General features: G+C 36.8%; 1 pseudogene; it reads left to right on the top strand.

Annotated features, from left to right (window-relative positions):
* The first annotated feature begins 645 nt into the window (after positions 1–645).
* On the top strand, positions 646–1,560 carry LOC149267035 (TLC domain-containing protein At5g14285-like; annotated as a pseudogene).
* The last annotated feature ends 9,510 nt before the right edge of the window (positions 1,561–11,070 follow it).

The raw sequence follows: 11,070 nt of genomic DNA on the forward strand, positions 1-11,070 counted from the left end.
AATTAGACAATTCAACGTTCACGCCTGGCTCACTAAGACGTGTGGTTCCTACTTCTATTTTCACTAAACACGTGGTTTATATTTTCAAAGCACTTTGTACGTTATAATGCGTGGTACGACTCATTTGTTTTGTTAGTTTAATTTCATTTGCACAAGGAATTTGTGACCATGTTTAAATCGAAACAATTGAATAATAAAATCAATTAACAATTTCATAATAAAATTTAGTTAAACTAATATATAATTGTGTCCGCTCATTCGGTTTAAATCAGCTTAAATTGTATTTTTATGAGGAGCATTGTTAAATGATTTTTTTGTTTTGTTTGGGCTGAAACGATATGGAGGGATGCCAAGGCCACACTGGATAACAACAAAATTCAACAGTCATGATATTAACATTGTCCTGCAACACTTCGCAAGCAATATAATCTTTCAAATGGTTTGATGAAGGAGTAGTCTACCCAGGTGGAGGAATGGCCCGGTTTCCGTTGCTGCCCGGAAAAACCTCCGGCTCCAGCCACCGACAATTCCTCCCCAGCTCCGCCGCCCTCTGGGAGCTCCACCCAGCTCCACCACCCTCCCCATTTAATACGTTCCATCGTTGTCTGGCTGCCATTCACACCTCAATTCGAATTTGGGAATTAACCGGGGGCTGCATTCGACCCGGCACTCCCCTGCAGCTCACCAGGGCACCAGAACAAGCGAAACCGGAAGGGCAAGAACAGGTTCGAGGCTGCGAGCTGTGGCATCTCATTCGTTCATGCAACCATCGTTTGCATTCTCTTTGCTCACGACATACGCAGTAATCCATGGAAGCTTGATGCACCCAACACAGATTTAGAGAACAAAATCATGGATTTCAGCACTGCATATTTCGTTGTGGACTTGCTCCACTATTTGCTTGCCAACCCATCTGATCACCTCTTCCTTCTACCTAGTAACTTGCAGGTACTATGCAGGCCATGGAGGGCTCTCGGCCATCTCTCTGATAGCTGCAGGGGAATCGACGACTCCATTACAGAATGTGTGGACTATTTCTCGTATGGCTAAAACGGAGTCTGCCTTGGCCAACATGATCTATAGTTCTGTTTCTCCATTTTTCACTGTGTATTTTACCGTGGTGAGGTGCATTGTTGGGCCTTGGTTGGCATGGAAGTTGGCCTCCTTCTACTTAGCTGGTAAGGCAGATGTCGTTATTCCTTACTGGATGGCTAGTTCATGGATGGTTACTGTTATTCTGGCTCTTTTCGGGAGCACCATCTGGGTTTACAAGCTCTGGACAGGTTTGATCCGTTTCTATGCAAAGAGAGGGACTCCGAAGGGCAAGCTTGGAGCCCAGAAAGAAGAGTAAGCATAGTGGAGCTTGATCCAATTGTTATAACTACAATGCTTTTAGTTGAATTAACCAATTTTCTTGTATTTTTCTTTGTGTAGGTGTAGTATTTTAACCGTTCAAATTGATAATAATAGTTTGCTTCCAGGCCCATTTGTAAAGTATTGTACTTCAGTCAACAAACTCTAGAAACAAAAGCCATGGTGCTATTCAGTAGCAATTTTCAAGATTTTGGTGTTGTGTATTTTTTAAATTCTTGCGCAATCCTCAGAATTGGGGAATTTTTTTTCATTATCTTTAAAACCTTATAGGAAGATTACTAAAAGGGATGCAAAAACCATCATTACATCGAATCAACATCTGCAGGTTTCCCCACTATCGTCGTATGCCAGGGCAAGTGCACCAGATCTAGATTGTACATTAGCTTTACACAAAATTTCTTAAAGCAATCAGATGATATGAAAATTGAATGGCTATATAATTGGAAATTGAAAATCCACCAATTATAGGTACCCTTTATCTGAACAGATCTTCAAACATTTTGGAAACATTTTGGTACAGAGGAGGTGAGAAGTTCTTTAAGCACTCATAGAGTTGCACACAAAGTGGGGTAGTTGGAGTGAGTAGAATATTGGTCCTACAACCAATCAAGCAATATGTTAGAATTAAGCATGGGACTCTCCTCCACTGTGGCACAGATCATCTCTTACACTACTGAAAATTACCCTGATTACCTGCCATACATTCCAAATAGATTTATAGCAGTACCAAGGATCCTTGAAAAGGACAACCTATCAATAAAGTTATAATGTAAAAATACCCATAAAATGGTCTTATATCCAAGTTTGACCTCCGTAGCAAACTTGCACCTCGAAATAGGCATAGCTGCAATTTTGATATGTTAGTCCAGTTTCATGGAGCTTTCCTTTAGTTAGGAGTGCCATATAGGCATAGCTGCAATTTTGATCTGTTAGTCCGGTTTCGTGGAGCTTTTCTTTAGTTAGGAGTGCCATATAGATAATGAACCAGGCAAGGAATCTCATCCTAAACGAAACCTTTCATCACAAATAGCTAGCGCACTTTTGGGTCACAAAAGCATGGTCAATCTGCAATTCCAGTTCCTGTTTTATGACGTAGGTTGCTTTAGTTGGGAGTGACATAGACCGAATGAACCATGAAAGTAACCACATCTTAAAGGGAAACCTTGCATTACAACCAGATAGGGGAAACTTTTGTGCCGGTTGTGTGCCATTCATGTTTGTCATCATTCGAATACCATTTTCTATTTAAGTTTACTTTCAATAAAAGGTTTAGGGGTCATCTTTTTATACAAGTTTACTAGCCTGCACATTAAGATAGGTGCCTAATAACTCTATCTCCAAAGACTGTCCTGATTACCTGCCACGCATTCCATATAGATTTGTGGTATCACCAAGGATCTTTGAGAAGGACAGCCCGCCAATATAGTTATGATGTCAACATACCCATAGAATGGCCTTCTATCCATGTCCTATTTCCTCAACAAAAGGCACCTCCAAAAACATGATCAACATATTCTGGATAACCCCAATATCTGCAATTTCTATCTGTTGATCCTGTTCCATAAAGCCTTCCTTTAGTTCAGAGGGAGCGCCCATATACAAAATGAACTAGGCAAGCCGCAAGGAGTCTCATCTTAGAGGAAATTTTGCATCACAAATAGCTGGCATTCTTTTGTGCCAATTATGTTCATGGTCATTGGATTTCCTCCCCTTAATCTTAGTATCAATAAAAGGTTTTGGGATTATATTCTTTTGCAAGTCTCCTGGCTTGTGTATTGAGATAGGTAGTGTCTAATAACTCCATCTCCAGCCTCTCCAATTCTTGGAGAAGGACAATGGGATTCATGTTCTGTTTTATCTATTTGTCTTCTCTCTTTACACTTTTTTGTCAATTCTTTGATTTTTGCTCTTTTTTTCTTTTCGTGCTATTTGATCTAATTCATATATAATCTATGCTTATGGATCATGATTTTGGACTTATGCAGCGTCTAGAATTGATTACATACATATACATTTGCAAGAAATTGATGGGTTGCTGGACAAAGCACTTGTGCTTCAGTAACATCTACAGTCACTAGTTTTGGAGAATATGCGGAAGTGGATTTTCCAGAAGCCTTCTTTCTGCAAAAATTATAGTTGATACTCCTTTTCCCCCCGATATCCATGACAGTTACATGGTTGGCAACTATATAGGGTATGGAAGCAGGCAACACAGGGCATGCTATCCTTTAGACAACTATTCTATGAGCATTCACAAAATGTAATCCACGTGAGATTTGCTATAAATTAAACCGTTTGAATTCTGCTAGAGGATGATGCCCTGGCAGAAACCATCACTGTAGCACCTAGAATTGCATTACAAATGCCTTTTCTCTTCTGCATTATGCAACTGATTTTTTCAAGCATAGGAAGATCAACTTCCCCTAACTTCAATAGGTGATGGAAGCTGCCTTTGACAGGTAGACATGAACATAGGAAGATTCAGAAAACACACACCCAGAATTCAAGCAAGCTTAGAAAGCAGATAAAGTTCTAGTAGAATTGTTTTGGCCAACTTGAATGAAATGGAGTAATTGGATGCCCAAGATGCAGATGAAACACTCAAAGTCTTGTGGATTCAAAGAAGAATTCTGTATGAACAGAGTATAGAGAGCTCTTTGGTCATGAACCTGACAAGAGTGGCATGCTTTTCAGATTTGCTTCAAATGAACTCACATTTTGCATTTGAAAATCTAATAAGATGTAAGAAATCAGGTGTGTTTTCAAGCAGACTGTGAAAAATGTAAGACATGTAAGTTACAAGCTTATATATGTTAAGTGTAGTAGTCAATTTGCTGACGAGTACTCATTCCAAAGTAAAAGATTGCCACAAATTGGAATGCAATATTTTTACACTAATAGCTTTCACAGCAATGAATAATTCTAAATACTTAGAAGTTCATTTAGTGGTCAAGGACTAGTGCTTTTTTCTAGTGAATGGAATTCTGATCTATTCATATTTCAATTACTGAATTTCATTGTCAGTGATTTATGCTTGAATGCAATAACAAAAAGAAATAGTAAGGTTGCCTCTTGAGCATGATACCCCAAAATTTATCAGAGAATGAGGAGCTGAAGGAGACTGTCGCTATGGAACCATGTAGTATAATTGTAATGCATCAGTTCATTCAAATATTAGGCTTCTGAGTACCCAAAGAGCAGGAATCAAGGTCTTAATCACATAGGTGTTTAATATAGTTATTTCCACTCTATAGGACCATGTTAGTCATGTTGTGTTAAGATTTGGAATCCTTAAATAGCTTTTGTTCTTCATCTCAATATTTATTCTGTCTGCTCAAAACTGGCAAGAGCTTTTGTAGTTGCATTGTGGTAGTCATCATATTACCACTGACAACCAATACTATTTGAAGATATGGTAGTGGCTATGTGGAGTCCATAATACACCCTTGTGAGTATTGAATGGATTCTTCATTGTATTTTTCTGTAGAAGTTTGTAATAACTTGTTCAGGTAATTCATTATATTGTATGGTGGTTTGTATCTTTTGGACAATGTGACTCCAATATGTGGGCTACAAATAAATTCATCAGCTATTCATGAAGTATTTTAGAAAAGCTTGAAGTGTGAGAGGAAATAAGTTATTTAGGCCACATTTGTGAGTCTGGACAGTATTTTGGATCTGCTTTTATCTTAAACAGAATGACATGACCATGCTATTGAGCAGGACAGTTAAAGAGTTAAATGGCAAGATTTACCCAGTTATAGAGCCAGTCAATCACATGGCCAGAGTAGTTCTCTCAACGAATTGTGTTGGTTTTACACCCTTCCCTTGTCAGTCTGTTTTTCCTAGACACTTGCAATAATGTTTGTTAAAGTCCTATAGCAGTGGAGTAACTTGTACTTAACTGTAATTTGAGGAAAAAGGACATAACCGCGCTACAGGGAAGCTTGCAGAGTGACAGGAAACCATACTTGTTCTTAGTAAGCAGTTGAAGGCTCTTGCTTGCCCAGTGGACTCCATGGAATTTCCATACAAGGCAGAAAAGGTATAGTCAGGAAAAGGTACATCTTTCACTCTAGGGTGAGATCTGTTTTGCTAATAAGAACCAGTTGAGACTAGAGATTCAAAGCATGCTGAGGAGAGCCTGACAAATTGTCAATTTTTCTATGGCAGAGAGCTGAAAGGGACCAAAGATATGAACTGGATGCTCCTTGGAGTCCTCGTATCCGTAGCCAAAGTGCTTCATCGGCATCAAAACCTGAGAATATTAGCACAACAAATGGCAGAGGACGTGCTAGTGAGTGGACTAGTGAATCTGGCCTTGTTGCTCCTGATCTATATAAAGTGAACGTACCAGATTCACCAATTGTAGATTATTTGGATGGATGTTTAACAATGCATACCTTCTCTGATACAGAAGAAAGCTCGCCAGCAGGGTCTCCAGTGAAATCTACACAACAGAGAAACAAGTTCACATGTTTCTCATCAGGAAGTGAATTCCTAAAGTCTGTCAAAACATATGGAGGGGAGTCACCTACATCTTCTTCATCATCATCTTCTTTAGCATCCACTTTCTTTTCAAAGTCACAGGAGTAGCTTATGTAAGCACTTTCATGTGCCAGAAGAAGTCACTAAATGGATAAGCAAGGAATTGGGAAAATTACAGCCCGTTTTGCCAGCAAAGAGCATAAATGTCACTTTAATTCATTCTAGCATGGCTTGTGATGTGGCTATTGAGCGGCAATAGCCTTGCAATTAGAATGCATGTTACCAGGAACTTCAAAATTGTTACATTCAGTTTTGTATATTTACAGCTTTGGAATATAGCCTTCGTTTATATTGAAAACTTGTGGCCATGAATATACTGCTAACTAAACTTGATTTGTAGCTGTAGTTAGTTTGGAAGTTTAATCGAGTACTTGTGAAGAAAGAGTGAAGATTCAGCAGGTTAATAATTGCAGAGCCATGAACCTATGCTATTTTTAGATGTTTTTGAACATTTTGCTATCTTTAGTTCATTTCGTGTTGAACTGGTAACAAAGAAAATTATTCCCTTATTAGTAAAACCTATTTTCAATCTTATGTGTTGTCAATTACCTGATTTTCCATTTACCAATTGCAAGTAGAGAGGTATCTACGTACAAGTAATTCTAACATCACCCCTTAGTGTTTACCTGGGGAAATATTATTGCATTATCTCATTTGTATAAAAGTATCCCATCATTAACTTATATTGATAGTTTGCATTATATTGAGCACTCCCCTTTATTGACAAGTTTATTCAGATTTTGTACCATTTCATATCTTCAGACCTCTCTTTATGGGTCTTTCAGGTCTGCTAAGCCTTCCTTTATGCTGCCTATCATAATATCTTCCCCATATGGGCTCTAGCTGAATATCGTCATCATGTTCTGCAATCATAATGTATATGTTTGTCATATCTGTCATATTTCTTAAAGGTAAGTTTTTGGCTATAAACTGAATTTTGAGGGAGGTTAGAATGATCTCTAAGCATCTGAAACAAGATGGTTTACTAGTTTGTAATATTTAATGATTGCAATACAATCTTGTATGTGTAATAAGCTGGTAAGATAGTGTTTGCTATGCAATCATTGCATGAATGAAGTACCTGGTGAAGTCTCTCTAAAATAGTAATTAACTTTCTATGGCTTGGACTATCATTGAAACATTTTTATCATTAATCATGCTTGTGGTGTTAATATTTATATCGCTTAGATAATGATGGAAGAATTTGTGTTACCCATAATGCTTATGGTTTTTGTTCACCATTAGTTTCACTTTCTCACAAATAGTTTGAGAATGAACAACAAAATTAGTGTTGCCCTTGATTCTTCTTGCTTTGCTCTCTCTTAATTGTTTTCATTCCTTATTATGAGAAGAATGGGTGAAATATAAAAAGAAGCCATATATGATGCACTTTCTTAATCCTATCATGAAACTTTTGGTATCTTGTAAAACATAAGATCTGATAACTATCACATCATATTAAAATTGTTAACAATATGGACAACGTTAGACAAATTGATTTTCAGGTTTCTAAAGATTGCAGAAAGGATTTGATTACTTTCAACAATACTTGAATTTATTATTTTGAATGGAAAATCTAATTTGACAATAACAAAGTCAGAATTATATTTTTGAAGTTCTTTAATAAACTTTTTGCTATCTTGTTTAAACATTTACGATCTTCAAAACTACATGGCTTGGACATTTTTCGAAAAGGGTCAGTTGTATCATTGAATGTAATCGTGTGCACTCTTTGGTGTTTGTGATGTGAAAGCTTATTTTATCACAAAACAGAGTGATTCTTATGAAGATGCCTCAAAGATCCTTATCGAAATTTTGAAAATTTAAGTTCTTTAAGCTCAGACATAATTTACAGCAATGTCAAAATACCAAAGCTACCCTATAATTATCCACATTTTATAAAATAATGCAAAGGATCTAAACTGATTTCTATTCTCGACAAAAAATGTAGAAGTTTGTTTCTTGTACTGTTTCTTGTCGCTAATTGCAAGTAATCCTCTTAGCTCTCTTACAAGAACAGCCAGAACACCAACTGCATATTTTCTAGTTTTTGTCTAAGAATCCCTTTGTAGAGGAAAAACTAGTGCAATATTTGGAGGAAGTGGAGTGGTCACATGGGAGATTTAGCATAGTAGACCATCATGATGGATGTGATTTCTTGGAGAAATATTGACATTTCATTACTTATGAAACACTGAGCATGAGAAAGATTTGCTTTGATTTAAAAATACTAGGTCCTTACTATCATGATAAATCCACAAGCACAAGATCTGAAATATAGAGAAGTCAAGCCAAAATATAGTTGTGATCTAGGAAAACTATTGGGATGAAATCCAAGGTGGAGACGGGAAGAGTGACTAGGTGATTGAGAAATAATAGTGTTATTAAGATTAAATTCCTTATAAACATAGTAAAGAAACCTTTCATCACTGATCAACAACCAACGAAGAAATCACATAGCATATCAATATCTCTCCAGAATTAAAGATTTGAGGTGTTTGGAAGGATCAGACAACACCATAATGTATTAATGATAATCACAAAACCATGAACCAATTACTTTTCTCAAAATACATCTGTCCATGTACATGGAATATATTACATTTTTCAATACATTTGTCTCCCATACAGAAATCGTAATCATTGCATGTTGGGGAAAAATAAAACATTAACAAGTTCTTCTTTAGTGAAAGAACCATGCTATGATAGACCCCAGAAAAATGATAAAAACAACCCATTCGCACAATGGGGATCTATATTGATGGTCATCAATTATTTCTGTTGCAGTGGATGGTGATCCTATGTCATATTCTACATCTACATATGTGCTTGAAAATGCTCTGGACATTATATCAGTGGACATCTTTTCAATATCTGCAGAGAGATTGATGGTAAAATGTTGAAATTGACAACTCAAATTTATTGATTCCTTATGAAGAGGTTTTAAATTGTCCTTCCGAACCCGATAGATGCATTTCATCTGATTACATATCAACTCCGAGTTGGTGAAGACTTCAATATTATTGACATCATGTCATTTTGCCTCTTTTAGCCCTTCAACAAGGGCAATGTAATATGCCTCATTGTTTGTCGTAATTCTAGGTACTTATCTCTTTCCATGAAATAAATGATTTGTTGCCATATTGTAAAGGACGAATTTAATAACTGCTCGACCTGGATTTGGAAAGCAGGACACTTCAATGCATAAACGCCACTTTTGCACCATTTTTTACACTTAAAAAACCTGCAAAATAAAATAACAATAAATTCATGTTAAACAAGTAGACAATTATCTATTTCCTAATGCTCAACATGTTTTTCAATCATATATAATTCAAAAAGCGGATAATTTGTGTTCATTTACATTGCAACACTTTCAATATTGGCAACTATTCTGCAAAAAACACATCTAGCAATCACCACTTTATTGGAATTGCTTGCAAACTCTAAAAATATTTATCCTTACCAACTGTCCATACACCAAAAACCACATAACCCTAGACTAACAGAGCATTGTCTAAGCAAAGCATGATTCATGTATATGCCTTATGTGTGATAGAAATGCCATTTGTCATATAACATCACAAGTGTTTTCACTTTTGACAAGGTGTGTGTTTTCTGAATCTTCCTATGTTCATGTCTACCTGTCAAAGGCGGCTTCCATCACCTATTGAAGTTAGGGGAAGTTGATCTTCCTATGCTTGAAAAAATTAGTTGCATAATGCAGAAGAGAAAAGGCATTTGCAATGCAATTCTAGGTGCTGCAGTGATGGTTTCTGCCAGGGCATCATCCTCTAGCACAATTCAAACGGTTTAATTTATAGCAAAGTTCATGTGGATTACATTTTGTGAATGCTCATAGAATAGCTGTCTAAAGGATAGCATGCCCTGTGTTGCCTGCTTCCGTACCCTATACAGTTTCCAGCCATGTAACTGTCATGGATATCGGGGGGAAAAGGAGTATCAACTGTAATATTTGCAGAAAAAAGGCTTCTGGAAAATTCACTTCTGCATATTCTCCAAAACTAGTGACTGTAGATGTTACTGAAGCACAAGTGCTCTGTCCAACAACCCATCAATTTCTTGCAAATGTATATGTATGTAATCAATTCTAGACTTTGCATAAGTCCAAAATCATGATCCATAAGCATAGATTATATATGAATCAGATCAAATAGCACGGAAAGAAAAAAAGAGCAAAAATCAAAGAATCGACAAAAAAGTGTAAAGTGAGAAGACAAATAGATAAAATAGAACATGAATCCCATTGTCCTTCTCCAAGAATTGGAGAGGCTGGAGATGGAGTTATTAGACACTACCTATCTCAATACACAAGCCATGAGACTTGCAAAAGAATATAATCCCAAAACCTTTTATTGATACTAAGATTAAGGGTAGGAAATCCAATGACCATGAACATAATTGGCACAAAAGAATGCCAGCTATTTGTGATGCAAAATTTCCTCTAAGATGAGACTCCTTGCAGCTTGCCTAGTTCATTTTGTATATGGGCGCTCCCTCTGAACCAAAGGAAGGCTTTATGGAACAGGATGAACATATAGAAATTGTAGATATTGGGGTTATCCAGAATATGTTGATCATGTTTTTGGAGGTGACTTTTGTTGAGGAAATAGGACATGGATAGAAGGCCATTCTATGGATATGTTGACATCATAACTATATTGGCGGGGTGTCCTTCTCAAAGATCCTTGGTGATACCACAAATCTATATGGAATGCGTGGCAGGTAATCAGGACAATCTTTGGAGATAGAGTTATTAGGCACCTATCTTAATGTGCAGGCCAGTAAACTTGTATAAAAATATGACCCCTAAACCTTTTATTGAAAGTAAACTTAAATAGAAAATGGTATTCGAATGATGACAAACATGAATGGCACACAACCGGCACAAAAGTTTCCCCTATCTGGTTGTAATGCAAGGTTTCCCTTTAAGATGTGGTTACTTTCATGGTTCATTCGGTCTATGTCACTCCCAACTAAAGCAACCTGCGTCATAAAACAGGAACTAGAATTGCAGCTTGACCATGCTTTTGTGACACAAAAGTGCGCTAGCTATTTGTGATGAAAGGTTTCGTTTAGGATGAGATTCCTTGCCTGGTTCATTATCTATATGGCACTCCTAACTAA

The sequence above is a fragment of the Pinus tabuliformis genome, chromosome 6, assembly GCF_031772625.1.
Source record: "Pinus tabuliformis cultivar Carrire ecotype Pingquan chromosome 6, CPIR1, whole genome shotgun sequence".
In the NCBI taxonomy this organism is placed as follows: domain Eukaryota; kingdom Viridiplantae; phylum Streptophyta; class Pinopsida; order Pinales; family Pinaceae; genus Pinus; species Pinus tabuliformis.